Source organism: Mytilus trossulus, chromosome 8, assembly GCF_036588685.1.
Source record: "Mytilus trossulus isolate FHL-02 chromosome 8, PNRI_Mtr1.1.1.hap1, whole genome shotgun sequence".
Classification (NCBI taxonomy): domain Eukaryota; kingdom Metazoa; phylum Mollusca; class Bivalvia; order Mytilida; family Mytilidae; genus Mytilus; species Mytilus trossulus.
The window spans coordinates 31,968,029-31,974,028 of record NC_086380.1 but is presented as its reverse complement, the minus strand read 5'-3'; positions in this window follow the sequence as shown (position 1 = coordinate 31,974,028).

The following is a 6,000-nucleotide window of genomic DNA, read 5'->3' as shown; positions in this document are numbered from 1 at the left end:
ATGATTATCCAATATGTAGGTGAGGTTGGTATATTTCTACTAAGGTGGGGAAACTGCAATATAATCAAAATTAAATCCCCGCACTCGCTCATTTTTTATGTTTGGTCGCTGCGTGATTAAATAAAGGGACATTGATAATTTCAAAATCAAAATCGTCTCGTTTGTCATCGAATTTTGTACTGAGATGGGCACTTATGTCAAATTTGAGGTCTAAGTTATGATAAAATGAAACCGATGAAGTCGTGTCTGGTTTTTTTTATGTTTTGAACACATTAATGGACCCGAATAAGAAACGTTTGAATTGTTGAAAGAAAGGTCATAATCAATATAATACTTGAAAGTGAAACTTAATAATCCGACATATTTAATTATCTTGAATTTGACATGTGTCAGACAAAACTCCGACTCATATGAAAAGAAGAGGAGGTCGACAAAGAGAGGCGTGCAGTTCGTTCCCATAGAAATGCTGACAATTGGATGAATAAAAATTAAAAAAATTAAACATACTCCTGCTTACTGATCACTTATTCCTTTGTGTAACATTGTTTACCTTTTTGTTCACTTATAACAAAATTTGCCGTATTGTTTCCCAAAAATTTAAATCTATAGCGTGTGCTACCGTTTTTATGTTGAAAAAGCATTTTTATTTTAAAAAGCATTATGAATTATTTATATTAGAAAACTTGTGAACTGCACATGGGGGTTCTATTAGTGATATACAAGTTTGAAAAACAAAAGTTTAGATAGTACTAATTTCAGAGGCGGATATAAATAGAAAATTATCTAGACCTTCTTTAGATTTGTTTTATATTCACATATGGTTATACGAGTAAACAGTTTCACAGTATTTCTGAAAACCCTCTTTCAGTTCGGACAGATTTTTTGTCAATAATTGACAAAATTTGTGTAAAGGCAATCTAACTTCCAAGGTAAAAATAGTTGACTTTAGGTATCGACAAACAATACAATGTTAAATAACCATTCCTCTCATAATAATAAGTTTCTATTAATACATCAAATAGACTTATTTCTTATTGATAGTATTTTTTTTATATTTGAGTTGAGTGTTTTCTAGCACACAGTCGACATATCTCTAGTCAGAAAAGACGACGAATACATAACAACAATTCTATCATCTGATCTTGAAATATGACGTCCTCGATTTAGAAATATTATCGAATTATGTGCAGATGAGCAACATGGCAGCTGTAACCATTTCGAAGCACCTGATATCACCACATGTTGTTTTGGGGAGGAATAGTTGGAGTGGGTAATATTGTGTAATCGGCCAATATTTATGTCGAAGATATTTGGTTTTTTTCATGTTTGTTTTTTAACAATGATTTTGGCGATTTGTTTATCCATTAACGTTTGGAAATTAAAAGGGAATTTTTCGCCTTTCTCACACCATCGCCATATGCCTTTCCTCACTTGTTCAATATTGAATTCGAGTTGACGCTTATCCATTAAGAAAAAAAGTTTCTATCATATAAAGAAAGGATTATCAAATGCAAAAAATGATCTGGTATATGCGGTCTTTAACTTCAATACCCCCGTCATCGCATATGCAAACAGCTACATGTACGAATAAGCAATACAACATGATCCTTTTTAGTGGCTAAAATGTTTGTATAGGATTTCAATACAAATTGAAAAATACTTAAATCTTTTTCCAACGACCAAGCTAATTCATCCAAAACATGTTCAGACAGAAAACATTTGAAATGAGTAATATCTGTATTAATAATACAATAAAGACATACACTTTTTATCCTTGGTGAAAAGGAGGATTTGGTGCTCATAACCATATTGAAAACATTACCAGTTCAGTTTCTCCAATCAAACATTATGAATGCAATCTAAGCTATTCATTATCTCCTGTTTTTGAACAAAGGTATACTACTGATGCCATTCTTTATGTATATTTCAAATACAAAGAAGAAGTATGACCAAAGCCATTATAAATTTTGACCCAAATTTCGGACACATTCCTTTTTATTTCATAAAAATGTCGGAAATAAATTTGAACAAGCGCTTTACACAAAAAGTAAAATATTTTATTTGACCATTGTTTCATTCTTACAATTACACGAATTCTTTTACGGGAAAGCTTTTTTCATATCTCAATATTATATACAAGATCTCAAAATGAGACTATTATGACAGTTAAAGATGAGTTGCACTTAATATTACAAACGTTGAACCTTAAAGCCAGTACATAAGACAAGTTAAATGCGGAAGATAATCAAGGTATATTCAACCCCATTAGTCGACAACAAAATGACAATAACATGACAGAAAACTATTTAAAGACAAATAACAGTCTTAGAAGAACCACTAAATACTGAGTTACGCAATTCTAATCGCAGATGCTCTTGAAGTGTGAACAATTACCACATATGGCACTCGTCATGTTGGCATGTTAAAGCACATCTATTTATATTACTAAATTCCAAAACCCTGATCGCATGCTCACCTTCTTCATATGCACAAACAGCCAGCAAAATAAAACTTTCTAGCATTCAAACTATCAAAGTAGATATATTGAAAGATCCTCTTAAGCAAGGAAATAGTTAAAAAAAAAAAATGACAAAATTTCAAGTATTTCCATAAAGAGCAAATATTAAAACCCTGACCACAGGCACACTTTAAATATATGCAAAAACAACCAGTAGAATGAACACTTCCTAGCATTCAAACTGTAGGAGGAGTTATCTGGAAACGCTTATCTTACCCGAATAAATATTATTAAAAAATTGACAAAGTTCAACTATCTCACAAAAGAACAATTACAAATCAAAATTAAAAACAAAAACCTGACCACAGGCACACCTTCAATATATGTACAAACAGACGGCAGAGTGATAAGTTCCTCGGATTCAAACTGTATGAATAATTATGCGGAATAACTATATATCCCTAATGGGCAGGACGGATAGAAGGACGGACGGTGGGAAGGACGGACGAAAAGGGAAAAATAATATGCCCCTAACTTTCATTTTCGAGTGCACCAGGTAAATAATTTTTTTTTATTAAACATATTTATCTTGTATCTGAATTCTTTACACACACAGTTTATCTAAAGTAACTGACATATTTGAAAAAAAGATTTTAAAGTTGTCAAGATATAAATGTGTAAGCGATCTTATTTGGGTCGGAGATTAAATTTGTTAAATGAATTAATGAGAGATTAAAAAACCATACACTATAACATGAAATCGATTGGTTTACAGTATATCCCCGTTGTAGATCATGAATTGTATATTTCTCATGTCTAGCTCAACAGTGTTTTCAAAATATTTAACTGACAAGTGTGTGAAATATTTAGCAAGTACCTACTTTGAAATTTCTGTTAAACTTTTGCGAATCTAAAACGGAGTACAGTGCTGAGTACAGTAATGACAAATCGATAAATTCAGGGTTCAAATATGGTAAGATAATGAAAAGAAACTTACATCTAATGGTATAATTTATTCCATCAGTATGGTCCTTTTGTGTATGTCTTCGTGGTTTTTTTGTGTTATTAATGGTTATTTCTGAAAAGTACAAAGCAGAAGATATAAAAATACAATCATCAAATGATTAATATAAATAATTCAATAATAAAAAGTTTCGATAAATGTGTATTCATTTTGTATAAGATATTTTCGATTTTTTACGGACCTTTTGAATTTTCATTATGCTTATCTGCACTCACGAAGAGACATTAAAACGATATACATGATTTTGCAATGTACAGTGAATTATTGAACTACAGATCTTCATTTAATTCGACAAGCTTCGGATAAAGTATTACCATGGCATTTTAGGTTAACAAAAAAAAAAACGAACGTTATTTCTTTTTTTATATAAAAATGTTTTTTCCATTCACTTTAAATCGAGAGTGTTTCTCTCGCGAATATTAATAACAACCCACAATATAATGAACAAGAAGGAAACAATAAACACAACTCACGTATGTCTTACCTTCCTCAATATTGCAAGTTCTTCAATTTACTTTGACTAATCTATCGTTGCATTTATATAGATAAATTTTGATAGAAAATTCCCAATACAATATCTAGCGGGATTTATTTTGGACTAAAAGTTTTCCGAAATCAGGTACAGGTTGTCCTATAAACATGATAAACGAATTCCTTGTTGAATCATAAGCGTTCTACTTCTTTGATGAATATGAAACTAAAAGTGGAGATCAATTCAATATATGCAATAAACACCATTTGTATATGTGTATATTTTCTTTTTGAACAGGAATGTTTACAGCATTATCATTTTACTGACTACACAGGTTTTTTTAATAAATTTTACGAAGAAACAAAGTTTGCCTTAGTTAAATGTTTTGACACATTTTGTGTTTTAACACATATTATATACTATGTACTCGCTTTTCATTGTCAATCGCATCAAACCTCCTTATTTTTAATCATGTGAAAAAATGCAAATACAATGTTATAATTGCATTTGCCTGAAGCGCTTTTCATGCCCCTGAAGTCACCGGAGAGGTATTTAGTGTGACCTATGTCCGTCCGTCCGAGAATGGTTATCGTTTTTCAGTTAAGTTAGGCTCTGTAAAATTTTATGATACTTGTATACAATGCTTATTAATACAAAGCACAGAAGTTCAGTTTTGTATGCTGTCACTTTTATTGGTCTTGAGTTGTGCTCCTTTCTTACGTTGTTTGCAAGCGGGTCACCGTAAACGCTAAAAACGAAAGCCCAATATTGTATCAATACCTTTACACCTGAGTTATGAAACTTACGGTCAACCTGTTGGATTTATACCCAGTGCTAGTAAATAAACTCATCATAGTTACAAGGATTGAAATCTTATGTTTGCGCCAGACGCAAAGAATCTTTATATATTCCTAGTATCTGAAGCTTTGTTTTTTTCTAAATTAATTTTTTTATAATGTGCAAAAATATACTTGAGATAATCTGCAAATACACTTTACAGATTACTAAAGTCCAAACATTGTTTTCAGCAATTTTCCAAAAATTGAAATATAAGTAATTAATACCAAATTGGTATCTTCAGTACAGTTAACTTGTTTCATTTCAACCAATCTCAATATAGTTGCCACCCTAGAGAAAGTATCGTTTTATAATGTGGTACCTCCTTTAAAAATTAAAATGTATTACTAATTTGATACAAGTATCAAGGCACCTGATAGATGATTGAAATGACAACATTTTTAACAGACATTCTGCACTGCTTTCTGTTTTGTTTACACATTTAATGGTTGTTATATTGATTAGTTGTCTCATTGGCAATCATACCAAATCTTCTTTTTTATATAAGCTCATGAATGGTTGTTATATTGATTAAGCTCATGAAATAAAATTGACTGCTATTTTGTCATTTTTACTTATAATGTATACGGCTGTCATACAAAAAAAACTATCATAAATCTATCTAAGTATAGACATTTCTTACGTAGAAAATTATGGATTACAACTGTTTTATAGTTTGCTGAACCTCTTACTTCTATGTAAGTGACATTTATCTTACAAATAAAAGATTAAAAACCATTTTGGTACGAAAACTAGTATTTCAGTTTAGTTTTAGGAATTTATTATCAATCACTTCAGGAGTAACAAATTAATGTAAATACTATTCGTTTTTCCTCAATAGACCCCTTTATGTACAGATTTTACCTAATTGCTATTCTATTTCAATACCGAATAGAGCTATAACTTTTCAGTTTCCATCAACAAATTTATGTGTAATTTATATCATATGTGTATTAAGATATCAAGCAAATTTTAATAGATAGGGTATTCCCTAATTCTTTAATTATAGATAAGTAAATGTAGTATTAATGCCAATGAGAAAAACTCTAAAACTAGTAAAATCACAAAAATACTGGACTTAGAGGAAAGTCAATAATCACATGGCAAAATCAAAATTCAAAACACATAAAAAACGAATGGACAAGTACTGTCATATTCCTGACTTATTGCAGGCATTTTCAAATGTAGAAAATGGTGGATTGAACCTGG